Genomic DNA, 13,711 nt, shown 5'->3' with positions numbered 1-13,711 from the left:
AATTAAAATAAAGCTTTTAGGTATCACATGCTTACTTTAATATAACAGCTCTTTTACTAAGTCACACTCCTCCTTCCCTTTCCCACTCCCACTACTGGTCAAAACCAGATTTCTGCAGTGAAAAGAAATTCCCCTTTAAGAAGTGAATTGTGGGTAAAAGGATCAGGTTATAAATAGCAGCTGGGTGAGGCTCCTTCCAGAGGGAAGGCATTTGAGTACCCGGGGTGTGGGAATTGCCAAGTGTAACACTTTTTTTCATCAAACTTCACTAATTAAAGGAGAGGGGAGTGGATTACAATCTCCAGAAAGGTAAAAGCCTAACTTCTTGCTGCAGTAACTATGCAACTGGGGCAAAAATATATATCAGAGTAATGTACAGAGCATCTCTTCTGAAATTTCTATGTATAATTATATATAATTCACAAAGACCAAGTAGGAATGCTCCAGCTTGTCAGGAAACATTTACCTTCGTCAGACATTTACTGCTTTCTCTTCCTGCTGCTCCCTGAATTAATAAATATGTTCCAATTTTTCCAGAGGCAGGTATAGCAAAGACAGAAATCTCATTCAGTACAGAAACACCAACGCTCCCCAGAGCACACTCAATCACATGCACTAATTAACAGCTTTGCTGGTACCAGCAGTGTATCACTGCTCACTGCTACAAGAGGATGACATACTTTTCCAGTGGGTTTTGTTAATGTACACTAAAACAATTAGAGATTTAAGAATTTGGGGGTTTAACACTGGATCCTGGTGATCCTGCACTCCCCAATCACTTCATCTCGACAAAGTCACCCTTCCTCTCAATAAACTTCCTGCTCTTGATGGTTTCCCCTCTCTCACTGCTACATTTCTCAGAGGATGAGTCCCTGCTGTTTAGGATGACCAGGTGCCAAAAAAGCAGTAAATGCTTGAGAGCCTCCTGGCTGAAGGAGCTACTGCTGTCCAAGAGCATCGCTGCCACCAGCCACATCCTGGATACTGTCACACCAGGCATTAGCACATCTATCACCCAGAACTCAAAATGTCTCAGGAACTGACAGGAAGGCTACATTTGGGTAGTATCTCACAGTACGCCATAAAATACAAGCGCAACACCTTCAACTGCATTTCAAAACTTCACAGCATGGAGTAGTTCAAGAAAATCAGTCTCTTTTACTGTCTCCTTTCTCCACCTCCCCAAATCCAAATTTAGCACCTGCTAAGCTGCTACAGTACAACATAAAAGCTGAGGTAAACATCAGATTAAGTGATAGAGTTTTGTCAGACTAAAGTAATTTTTAGTAAGACCCATAAAATAGTGTTGAACATCCTTAGAACCATTGATAACTGCAGCTCTTAACAATCATCATGGTAATTTTCAGAAGAGCTTATACCACCTGTAATTTTCACTTACACCAATACAGATGGTGAAACACCATTAATCTTAGGTTCTTATTGCATACAGTAAATCAGTTTGTAAAGGAGAAAATCTTTATAACAAAGATATGACATGGATTCCTGGAAAATGCTCCAGACTACATAAATTTAATGAAAAGGGCATTTAAGTATGCTTGAATGCAAATGAAATTGTTTACTATCTTGTACCAGGTTATTAAAATTGTCATTTTAATAACTGTAAAAACAGAAGAGCTTGAGAGCTGTACTGAGTGTGGCTGCCCACTCCCATCAGAGGTCACTCAGTCCCCACACAGAATTAACACCCCTCGCCCCACAGAAACTGAGCCAAGCGAGGCCCACGAGGTCAACAGTGCCCAGGTCTGACACAGGAATTACAGCTCAAGCCTCCAGTGCACACACTGCCCTAAGGCCTTGTTTGTACAGAGGCTGCTGAGAGACAGGCACTGGGACAGGGTGAGGGGCAGCAGGGACTGACAGCCCCGTCAGAGAAGGGTGACAGGGACCAGGAAGAGAAGGAAAAACCTGAAGATTGTTATGTCAAGGGAGGGCAACCTGCTGGAAGAGAGCTGACAAAGCTGGCTCCTGCAGCAGGTGGGTGATGGAGCTCTGGCTCAGGCTTCCCTCAGAACAGACCGCTGCAGACCAAGCCAAATGTTCCCAGGTGGAGCTGCACCTGCCCCCATTGCTGCCTGTCCCTCCAGATTACAGCCACGGCTGCAGCCAGGCCAAGCACAGCCAGGCTGGGCACTGGGGCTGTCCTGGACAATGGCAGTGTCATCACCAGCGCCACGAGGGCCATGGAGGGCTCCACGTCAGCAGGAGGCCAAGCTGGTTTAGGTACACTGCTCGCTGTAGAAGAACAAAGGGAGTTCAGCTCATTGCCTGATAAGACATTTAGAATGGTTAAGTGTCCTTGGCTATGGACATGTGCAAAGTGGAAGCTGGACTGTGAGGCAGTTAATGCTCCAGGTGACTATGGAGACTACCAATAAATAGTGTCTTCAAAATGGAGAAATGAGTCTGCTCGGAGTGACAGGGCAGGAAAGGTGACAACTTTTTTTCCTGTTCTACCCTTCTGTCATTTTTATGAAATTGGAAGACAGTGAGGAGGAAGATTTTAAACAAAATAAGTACGGGAGCAGATACTTTGAGATTAAGGTTTTGGGGTTTTTTTAAGCACCCTTATACTACAGCATTTTTTAATTTCCTGAAATGCTTTATATAATACCATGATAAATTAACTTGACTTCAAAACTAAATGTATTGGACAACTCCTGTAGGCCAAATACAATCTTTTCTACTATTACTATGGATGTAGAAGTCAAGTTTGCCCCTAAAACATCATCTTTAGATTAGGGAAACTTGAATTCTAAAACTGTGCAGAAAATTATGAACAAATAAGAGCAACACAGTGTTCAGATGTAATTTCAACTGATCCAATCAACTACTTCCATACTTACTATGAACTATCTATAAAACCCATTTACAGATCTGGGAGTACCTTTAGAAACACTTCAGTTCAATCACAATGCTGAAGCATTACAGCTCTGCTTCTGAAACTTCCTAACACATGTCAGTGACTTCTTTTGACTTCCCCTCCTTCCCCTTTACCTGCTTTTACTTGTCACTGACACACTAATGCAGATCTGGGGACAGCCAGGAGGAGAAAGTAAACAAAGTAGCACCACACCTGATCAAGTGCAGAATTACTCAAACTTTTTGCTACTTTAATTAAAAACAGTGAATAAATGATGCAAATCTAGATCTAATAAAATAAGAAGTAACAAGACAATTGGACAATATTTTCCATTTGTTGATGCAGTGCAGTATTACTTGCCAAATAAATTACTTCTCAACTGCTGAAAAGTAGCAGGACAGAAAGCAATCCATTAAGTTGCTCAAAGATTTCATAAGAAAACAATAGCCCATATGAGAGACTTTTTTCCCCCCTTTCTCTCTCCAAACCCTCAACTGGAAGCTCACCCCAGACCATTCTTTTGTAACCTTGTGCCTTTAACCCTGAAGCTCTTTTCCATGCAATCTGAAGTTTCACTTAAAAATGGGTTCCAATGACCTTCCCCACAAATATAAATGTTTCTTAAATTGACTGCTCTGCTTTGAATTCAAAGTTAATTTAGGATCTTCCACACCCTCTACCACTTGCACTGTGGTTTTACAATGCATGAAGCAGAACTAAGCTGGTCCTGCTGCAGTTCCTCCTCCCCAGGACCCTGTATTTCCACTTCACTCTTGCATCAGCACCGACTTTTGTCTGATAACAAAGGAGCTGCTGAAGAGAATTAAAGTGGCTAAGGGGGGAAGAGGAAAAAAATATGTATTTGAGGGAGACTGGACTCCTGTGTTATTATTCCTATATAGCAGGAATGCATGTGTGGATTTGCAGCTGCTGAAATCAGGACACCACCATAATGGCACTTCTGGCCACACTGACACAAACTCTCTTCTTCCATAGCAGGAAGCAAACCCTTGCTTCCAGCTACCCTCACCCAGTTAAACAGTAACACTGAACAAAGTCTGAAATCCTAACTGAAGGCAAAGTACATTGCATTTTAGATAACTTAAGGCTGTAGCATGTCTAGCAATGTATAGGCTGATCAGATGTGTTATGCTGTATTGAAAGGGTTAATTTCTACTGTTGAGCTTTATTAGAATTAACAGGAATTTCTGCTTTCAACTCCAAACAGTGACCCTCTTCAAAAGGAACAGAAGTACCTCTAAAAGATAACTGCTGTACTTTGGAAAGAAATCTTTAAGATAATTTCATAGTGCTGTATTTCAGTTTTACTATAAAACTGCAGCTTTGCCCTTTCCTACTCAAAGACTCACTACCCCTTGTTTAAAAAGTGCTTTTCCAACACGAATCAAGCTTGCTGCTTTCCCTGTCCTATCACTGGTGGTGCTTTACTCAGCAAGTCATGAATTTCTATGGGAACTTAATTACATTTTAGCTTGAAGTACAGGCAAATAAGCAACAACACTGTCCCTGGCCAGGATGACAAGGTGCAACATCTGGCACGTCCTCACAGAAAAGCCACAGCAGCTTGAACAGGGTTTATGATAAAGGTCAGTCCCTGCAGAATTTACACACTTCGCTTGATGAGTTGAGTCAATGACTGAATTTATCCTCAGCCTGTTCCACGCCTGGGCAACAAACTCGAGAGTGATGTCAATACTGAAAACTGATGGAAAAATATTCATGGGCAAGATAGCCTGATGAGGAAAGGAAACAGATACCAATGCATCCCAGCTAAACCTCGGGTGCCCTGTGAGGCACATTTAATGTATTTCAGCTAAACTCTTATTTAAAATGATTTGACATCACCCCACCCACCTAAGGCATAAAACTAAAGAATTGGATGTTTTTTCTGTATCCTGATACTGTTCCTACAAAACCTTCTAAATTTAATGTTATCTTATTTTTATAAATGTCTTATTCAAAACACGCTAAATTGAAACTTTGGGGTTTTTTTTAATAAATCTTAATATATGCCTGTGGTTTTGTATTTCCCAACTATCAGCAGGTATACACCGTAATATGGAAGAATATTTGCATTCTGCTAAGAAACACAACTTGCTACATAATGCACACTTTGTTGCAATATAATATACAATATATATTTATGCTACACATAGTTAATACATGTATTTTATAAAAATGTATTTTTCTACAATGTATTGTAACATCCAATATATCTGCAAAATATATTTTGCTACAATACACAAGCAGATAAACCAAAGTTCAGGAAAACAGGTGTGAGCCATCACCCAAGAGAAAAAAAAATCCAAAAGAATTATATCTGCCTCAGAATTGAGAAATCCATACTACAGTACATTGGAACTAAAATCACAAATATTCTGAGGCTGAATAAACAGAAATTTAAGGACCTGCATATCTATTGAAATAAAACCTTACATTTAACGTTGTAGGCAAGAACCAGATCCCTCTATTGAAATATATACAAAGAAAACACCAGTGTTGCAAGAAACCACATATTTATTTTTTCCCTACTAGTATGCTACTTCAAGGCAAATATCAAGTCTGTTGTGTAAACACCTATTATTTGTGGACTAGTACAAACAATCTTGGCATTTTATTTGAAAAAAGCAGTTCAAGTATTTTTTTTTAAGTAAGTCTTTGGTATTGAAAAAATGAGGCTAGGAATAATCTGATTGGGAAATCAGCTGAAGGCCAACACCTGAATTTTTCAGAACACATGCTGCAAGTTAAAAATTTCCTTTTGCCTAGTGTGGGGAGGGATGGCATGTGCCAGCTGTGGCACAGGCAGAACTGCAGCAGCTCAAGGACAACTCCTGAAACACTCCCCCCTCCCAAGAGACTCAACTATAACATGTGGGAAGGTGTCAAGATCCCTTGAACCCAATTTATAGCTTAATGTTTGAATAATCTAAATTAAAATTATAAAAAAAGCTGTTGAGTCAACACGAAGCCAATTGATTCATTCCAAGTACTTTTTCACTCCCTAAGATCACATTTTAGTGGCTGTTAGCATATTAAGATTTAATGGCCTCATCAGGGATGTAATGCTTCTCCATCCTATTTTGAGGACTTCTAAAACTGTAATTTTACACGACTGCCAATACAAACCCACAAGTTACCCTTCCTCTTTTTCAGACTTAAGATAATGCTGTGGGACATGAACATGCATGTGAACATGTGTAATAACAAATACAAGAAACTGGTTAACTCAATATCCATGAATTCAGGTAAGTGTCTCTGGAATATTACTGATCAGATGAGTTATTTGAATTTGCATTTATAAGTTCTACTAGAGAAAACTCAGAAGCTGACAAATGTTTTAATATTCTTTTAAAAATCTATAAAGCTGTTAAAGTTCAGCAAACCCCTTAATCTAGCCAAAGCTGACTAAAATGAAACATAACCCTCCTGAAACTCAAGCAAAGCATCCTGGTTCAGATAAACTGGGCCATAAATGTCAAAGGATTTACTTGCTGTCTTCAAATCAGGAAGGCTCCATTAGACTAGAGAGCACTGACTAGAACAGGCTTTAAATTTTGTTAAGTTCAAAACTCAGTCATTTCATATTTTTAAGAAGAGCATATTACATTTTGACCTGCAGGTATTTCAAATTTAATTAAGGTTTCTTTGTCCTTCATAACTACTTGTTTATGGAAATGCAAACGGGCTGGCTCCAGCTGGCAGTGGCAGGCATAGGGAGAATGTCATTTTACTAACTTCTACTTTTTCTGCCCAACCCCTGCCTATGACACCTTCCCACAGATAAGCAATGTGCAGCCCTGTGTTTTAGTGTTTTAATGGTGTACGTGTAATCCCCCAAACCTTGCAGTGTGAAAAACTTGGTTACCATCATTTCACTAATGCAAAGAAGCAGTTGCCACTTCCATGTTCAGGTGCTACAAAAACTAGTTTAGGTTCAGAAGAGAAGTCTAAAATGGTCAGAGTAAAAAAGGCACAGTTGAGGACTTTTGATTCCTTGACTCCTCCATCTTCTAGACAAACCTGTTCTATCAGACTCATGATAAAAAGCCCTCAAATTCCCACCCCTTCCCCTGCACAACATATAATCATTAGAAACACGATGTCCAAATGTTCTCAGTGCTGCAAACATGGTCCAGATGATTAGAATAGCTCTTAATGATCAGAAATTGTATCTAATTATGACTATAGTAAAAGGCTGCTGTATACAAAACAAACACTAACACAAAACCAAATTGCAAAGCAAAGCCTGACCTTAACTGGTACCCCTGGAACCACATTGGCTAGTTAATGAGTACTGCACAGCATTCAGCTTTTTGCACATTCTGTTAGTGTATTCTGAAAAGCCAATATATTAAAGAGATGTCAGGTTCACTAATTACTTTAAGAATTTAAATAAATTGCATTGCATTACAGAACTGTGTACTGTACAAGTCAGATGGAACCTAAAAGACCAGCTTTAAAAAGGAAGAGCTGTGTTGTAAAACATTTAGCTTCAGATTTTATAAATGTAGGCAGAAAGACCAAGGCTTAAAAACCTCACCTATAAATGTGTCTAGAAAGCTGAGAATAGCCTTACAGTCCAAAACATTAATATAATACCAACTCCCACTCCACTGGTTGTATCCAATCATATTTGACAATTCAGTTATGATTCTTAGCAATACATGGAACACTGATTCTTGTTTAGGGGACCTAGCGCAAAATTTCTCATCTTGGTCCAACTCAGTAAGCTATTCTAAATACTGGCACATGCACCAACCTGTTCCTTACCACATTTTCCTTCATGTGTCTGCAGAATGCTTACCACATTTCTGTTGTTCCGTGGGGGAAAACCAGAAGTCACCACACAAAACACTATTTCTTGTCTTTCAACAGAACTCAGGAGTAAAAGAGAACTCAGTTACCTTTTTGGACATGAGCTCATTTTCAGCATTCCTGCTATAGAACTGAACTAGAGCTTGACAAGAGATGTCAGGATCTAAATCAAAAAATCTCTGCCTTCCTAGAACACAATTTCAAGATACCTAAATGCTTGTTAGTATTAGTGTTGCTGAACTAACTGAAGGTCAGGATGTTACAGAAGTCATTGCACAGTTGATGCTCTACCCATCTAGCCACATCCTGACAGCAAGCAAATTATTCACAGATTGGTTTTACTTCAAATTTCACCAACAAGCCTAAAAATGTTTTTCCACAACCATGCTCTTGTGCAAAAAGCCAACTCAACACTTCTTTCCTGTCCCCATGTTCCACTGCATCACCTCCCTCAGTTGTGTTGACGCAGCTGTTTGTGAGACAATACTGAAAACCAAGAATGATACTCAGCTAAGAAAGTGGGGCTTCGAGGTTGTGGGGGTTGGGGTTTTTTAATAATGAAGTATCACTGCTCAGCCTCATCAGAGCCTGGTTTTGAGCATTACTCTGGCAATGCTTGTACTGACATGGATGATGAGCAACCAAAGTAGCAGCTTTGCAAATTCTACCACTAGAGAGAAGTCCTGACCTACTAAATCAGAAGAAACCATGAGGTGATCCAGTCCACTGCTCCCTATACAGAAAGCACCTATGCCATGACTGGCCATTGCAAATCTCCAGAGGTGGATCTTTCATGCTCCTCATCAAAACAGGATTCCTCACTAGTTTTAATTATTCTTCGCCCTTATTAGTTGTTCCTAAAAGCTCCCATTCCTGAAAGTACTCTGCAGATGAATTGTGATTAATGCTGCACTGAAATTCCTCTTAACCCACAGGACCTTTGCTTTGTCAAACAAAGCTCCTCTGTTGGGTAAGCAACTGTTAAAACTTCTTTAAACCAATATTTAAAAGTATTAATGGTCAGAGCGTGGCATAAAATTCCCCAATACTTTTTATGTTCAGCCATTTTGATGCCATTTCCTTGCTCTGACAGGTGATACACGTCAGATAGTGCACGGCCAACCCTGGTGGTGTTTTAGTTTAGTTTCAAGCCTTCTGTCTTTGTCGGTGTTGGCTAAACGGGACCTTTGTTGCAAAAATCACATGAAAAATCTGTCTCTGAAGCAAGTTTTTTTCTGATCCCTGACTTTGCAAACTGATTTGTGCAGAGAGATACTTTTGTGGAGAGGCATTTAAGTCAGATCAATGTGCAGAATCCACATCTCACCCATCAATACACTCCAAAATAGCTCAAGCAATAAAGCTGCATATTATTTGTAACATGCAGGATATGACATTATTGTATATTCCTGGTCCTCTAACCATGGCAAGATGCTGCACCTTCGTGACAGGATCCATCACTCAAATTGCTTCAGCATGTTCTGGAAAACCCCAGTCTTCCAACAGAACCTGCTGCCTTGCTAAAGAAAGGGGAGAGCTCAAAGGATGCTCTGGAGATACTGGTATTATAAAATGAAACAAAAACTTTAGGAAGGTCTTCAGGTAGGGAGCCCCTTCACGTGCAGAATAAAGTCTGCATACCAGGAACATGAACTAAGATGCACAAGAGAGCCATCCAAATATCCAGGCTGGGATCACAATGTCGAGTTGGCAGCCTCCATTGAACAACTAACAGCATTCCCAGTCGAAAAAAATCTGAAGTCAAATCAATCTCCTCCTGCAGATCTCCATTGTAGCATAAATTGGAATCCTAACAGCAAGTATTTCAGTTCTAAAATAAACAACTGTATATATTTACTGCTCCTAGTCCCTCCTTGATTTATACACTAGAAAAAAAGGCCTCCAAGGCATTAACGAAAGGATTCATGTTGCAGTCTTACAAAAGGAAAAACTGAGTTGTTGCCAATCTTTTTTTTTTAAACAAGCACCATTTTGGAAGTGCAATTAGCAGCTAAAAGTACATGCTAAGCATTTAAACAGCTTTTTCTTTGGGACCTGCCTAAGCATTTGTAAACTCTCAAAGATGTCAGCTGCAGAAATTGCTCCATGTAGAAACTGAGAGTGCAGGTCCCCAAGTTTCTGCCAAGACTCCCTTGTTGAGTGGACTTGTACAGCCCAATTTCTATGTAAGAACATAAATTATGTCACTTAACACAATGCTAATAATCTTGCAGGCTATTGTACAATAATCACACTTCCAAGTGTGAAGCACCAACACTTTAGAAGGAACAAAACAGATGAAACCCTGCAGTGACTCAGCTTGAGCAATTTATGCATAAAGCTTTCAAAATGACACCATGGAGAAGGCTAAATTTAGCCTGGAATCAGTAATGTCAGTGTTTTGACATGGGAAGTAGTATAAAACCTCAATATATGGATTGCAAACCCCAGATACTTTGTATGCAGCTGGGCATGGCTCAAGCTCTGCCTCATGCAATTAGAACTAAAATCTGGTGGTTGGGTCTGGGGAGAATTTTCCTGTGGTGTTTTAAGGTCACTGGCAGCTTTTTAAAGCCCAACGTACACAACTGTAATCTTTCAATACTACATATACTTCCTGAAAATAGAAATAAGTGTCAATTCTTGTACTTCCCTTCAATTTTGAAGACTGAAAGGCATCCTCATTCCTAAAGATTTCTGTGTAGCATCTTTGCCTAATGTGGCCCTGTTTGAGACTGGGATGTCATGCTCAGACTGCACATACAAAAGTGTACAGCCAAAAGGACGTGACAAAACCAGATAATAATAACTTAAAATTCACCAGTCTGTTAGCAAACAGAACCAGGGCCTCTGCAACAGGGACTGCACAAGTGGATGGAAGAATTCTGGTTCACCACATGGACTCCTGGCACAGTGGTGAGCCAAACAGCATGGCACAGTGTGCTACAAGCACTAATATTTAAGTTTTTTGGCAACAGATTAACAGAACCATTTTTTTATGCAGCTACATTTTCAAATATGGATTCTTTTGTTCATATGTTGGGAAAGAATTTTTAGTTTGCTCGGTCTTGGAACCATTTTGAAGGCAGTGGTTTCCATCACAAACATTGCACTTGGTTAAAAGAACGTCTTCCTAATATCTAGTACAGCCCTGTCTTGAAAAGGTACCATGCTCATTCAATTTGTGACCCTTCATAACATGTTTTCAAGTCTTCGTGTATAAAATGTCAAGTGTATTTACCTGCCCCTGCAGTATTACAGTTTCATCTATCTTTATAATTCAATTCTTCCTCTAAAACTCAAGCACAGTAAACAGCCTGAACATGAGCCTGTATTCAGAGTTCAACTTCAGAATGCAAACAGAAAAGAGATGTTTGGTAGGATCCTTTTTAAACATGGGCTGATCCAGGCGATTCAGGTGAAAAGTGAACAAAGAGTTAATCCAAATGCGAAGGCTCCATTTCAGTAATAGCATGAATAAACCCCCACAGAAGGCTTCATTGCTAGCAGCAAACTCCACAGAGTCCAGATGAACCAGCAGGAAGAACAGAGGGCGGATAATCCTGTAAAATTACCCCAGTGGAAATGTTGATAAATTCCCAATTACGAGACCTGCTCTAGAATGAAAAGAAATGCGAGATACAATACAATTACCAGTCAACACTTGCACATCTTTGTATTTAAGCCAGACAAATACCACAGGTATTTCTTAATCCCTTGGATTTTGAATTAGTTACCCACTGTGCCGAAATCTAGATTATGAAAATAAACCCCAGAAATCAAATGAAAAAACAGGCAATCTGCAACTCTAGTTACAAAGCAAACACCCATCCATGAAGTCCTATTTTTAGTGATACAATTTTCTATGCATTTGTGGAAATACAGATGGCTGTATGAAAAAACAAACAAACAAAAAAACAAACAAAAAACCCAACAAAACCTTTAGCTTACTGCATTTGTTTTGAATCTAGTTCTTACATTACACAAAGCAAAGCAGTACAGAATCAGGTTAGAGAAAACCTCTAAGATCATCAAGTCCAACCTAGGACTACAACCTAGTAGGTTTCATACGAATTTTTAATGTTTGTGGGAAAAATGCTGATAAAATACGTGTTCACCATAGATACCAAGACACAGACAGGTGCATTAGATATCCCCTTTTCTAAAGCCTTGTCTAATCCCGGGCTTATCGCTCTCCATAAAATTCTAGAGGAGGAAAGGCTGTCCTGTGAGCCCCAAGACGGACCTGGGGGATGCGGGAACTGCCCACCGCCCGCTCCCCCGCACGATGCGGTTCGGCAGGCAGCCCAGGCGCTCATTCCCCGTACCGCAGCCGAGGCAGTGACCCCGCTCGGGCACCGCCCGGTTACGGACCGACAGCCGGGCCGCTCCGATCCCGGCCCCAGCCCCGGCGCCGCCGCCCCCCGCCCCAATTCCCTCTGTTTATCCCTGCATGCGCCTGTCCCGCGGCCTCGCGCGCCCGCCCCCCCGCGCCTCCCCATTGGCCGCCGCCGCCGTCACTCACGGCCACCGCGGCCTCGCATTGGCTGTCGCCGCTGCCACTCAGGGCCACAGCCCGCCCCGCCGCTCCCTCCGCCGGAACGAGCGAGCGGCGCTCCGGCCCCGGCGCCAGCGCGGCCGCGGCTCCCGCTGCCGGCGGGGCGGGGAGGGACGGAGGGCGGGCGGCTGCCGCGGCTCCTTCCGGAGCAGGCGAAGCGCTCCGCTGACAGGCAGCGCTGCCGCCCCTCGGTGCGCGCCCAGCCAGGCGGATCGGCCTCCGGGGAGGCAGCGGCGCGGGGCGCCGTGCGTGGAGGGTGGACGGGCAGTTCCCCCGATTGATGTCATTTCCCTCGGCCTTTTGTTAAATTATTTTAAACTCAACTGCACAGTGAGGGGAAAAAAAAAAAAAGCCAAGAAAAACAACAAAACCTACCAGCACCAATAATAATAACAACAACAACAAAAACAAAAAATCAACTTCAGGCTTCCAGATGCCATTATACTAATTTCTCTTAATTGCCTCTCCGATGCAAACACAGCCGGGCTCCTGCGCGGCGCCGCCCGGCCCGGCTCCCTCCCAGTCTCCTTCCCTGCCTCCCGCTCGCCGGTGGGCGCTCGCGGGGCTGGGCCCGGGGCTGCGGAGCCCCCTCCCCGCCGCCCCCGCTTCGAAAGCCGCCGTTCCCCGCCGCCTCCCCGGCCGCGGAGCCTCCTCCGGGCGTCCTCGCAGCAGCGACTGCCCAGGCCCAGCACACCCCCACCCCGGACCCCCCCCACGTCCAGAGGGGCCTCGGGCCCCCCTGACACCCCCAAACGCCGCGGCGCGGGGGCTTCTCCCCACCGAGCCCGCGGGTCCCCCCTCGCCGTGCCACCGCCGGTGCCCCTCCCCCAGCGCACTCCTCCCGCAGCGCTGCCCCCCCACCCCGGGCAGAGCTCCCCGCTCCGGGCCGGGCGCCGGGGCCGCCCCTACCTGTGGCTGCAGCATCCCCGTCCCCCCGCCGCCCTCGCTCCGCCGCCTGCCTGGCTCTTTGTTTCCTGCCGCGGGCCGGACGGGAGAGCGGCTCCCCCCCGCCTCCTCCTCACACTCATTGAAAGCAAACAAGCATCATGGCGGCGCTGGCGGCGGCGGCGGCTGCGGGCGGGCCGGCCCCCCTCCTCCGCCTCCTCCTCCTCCTTCCTCTCCTCCTCCTCCTCCTCCTCCTCCTCCTGCTCCTGCTCTCGGCTCCGCTCTCCGCCCCACCTGCCCAGGCCGCCCGCACCGCGCGCACGCTCCGCGGCCGCGGAGGGAGCCGGGGAGGGGGCGGCAGGGCCGGGGGGGCCGCGGGGGGATGCGGAGGGAGGAGTTTGGAGCGCGTTTGGGGGTACGGCCGCAGGAGCGCGGCGGGGGAGAAGTGGGTGAAAGTAACGAGTGGGCTGCGGAGTAAGGCTTGAAAGCCGTGCGAGTGGTGCATGGCAGGGAAGGGGCTCCTAGCAGGAGCCCAAGGGAGGCGAATG

General features: G+C 43.9%; 1 protein-coding gene across 2 annotated transcripts in view; it reads right to left on the bottom strand.

Annotated features, from left to right (window-relative positions):
- Positions 1-13,382, bottom strand: part of CNOT6 (CCR4-NOT transcription complex subunit 6) — a 32,685-nt gene extending 19,303 nt beyond the window's left edge. Inside the window, exon 1 of one of the 2 annotated variants that reach the window (XM_038150057.1) lies at positions 13,188-13,382. The gene's annotated coding sequence lies outside the window, so the exon portion shown is untranslated. The remainder of the gene's footprint in view (positions 1-13,187) is intronic. The other variant, XM_038150056.1, reaches the window with a different exon arrangement.
- Between the last annotated feature and the right edge of the window lie 329 nt (positions 13,383-13,711).

Source organism: Motacilla alba, chromosome 13, assembly GCF_015832195.1.
Source record: "Motacilla alba alba isolate MOTALB_02 chromosome 13, Motacilla_alba_V1.0_pri, whole genome shotgun sequence".
In the NCBI taxonomy this organism is placed as follows: Eukaryota; Metazoa; Chordata; class Aves; order Passeriformes; family Motacillidae; genus Motacilla; species Motacilla alba.
The sequence above is the reverse complement of the archived record's forward strand: the minus strand, read 5'-3'. Positions and strand labels throughout refer to the sequence as shown.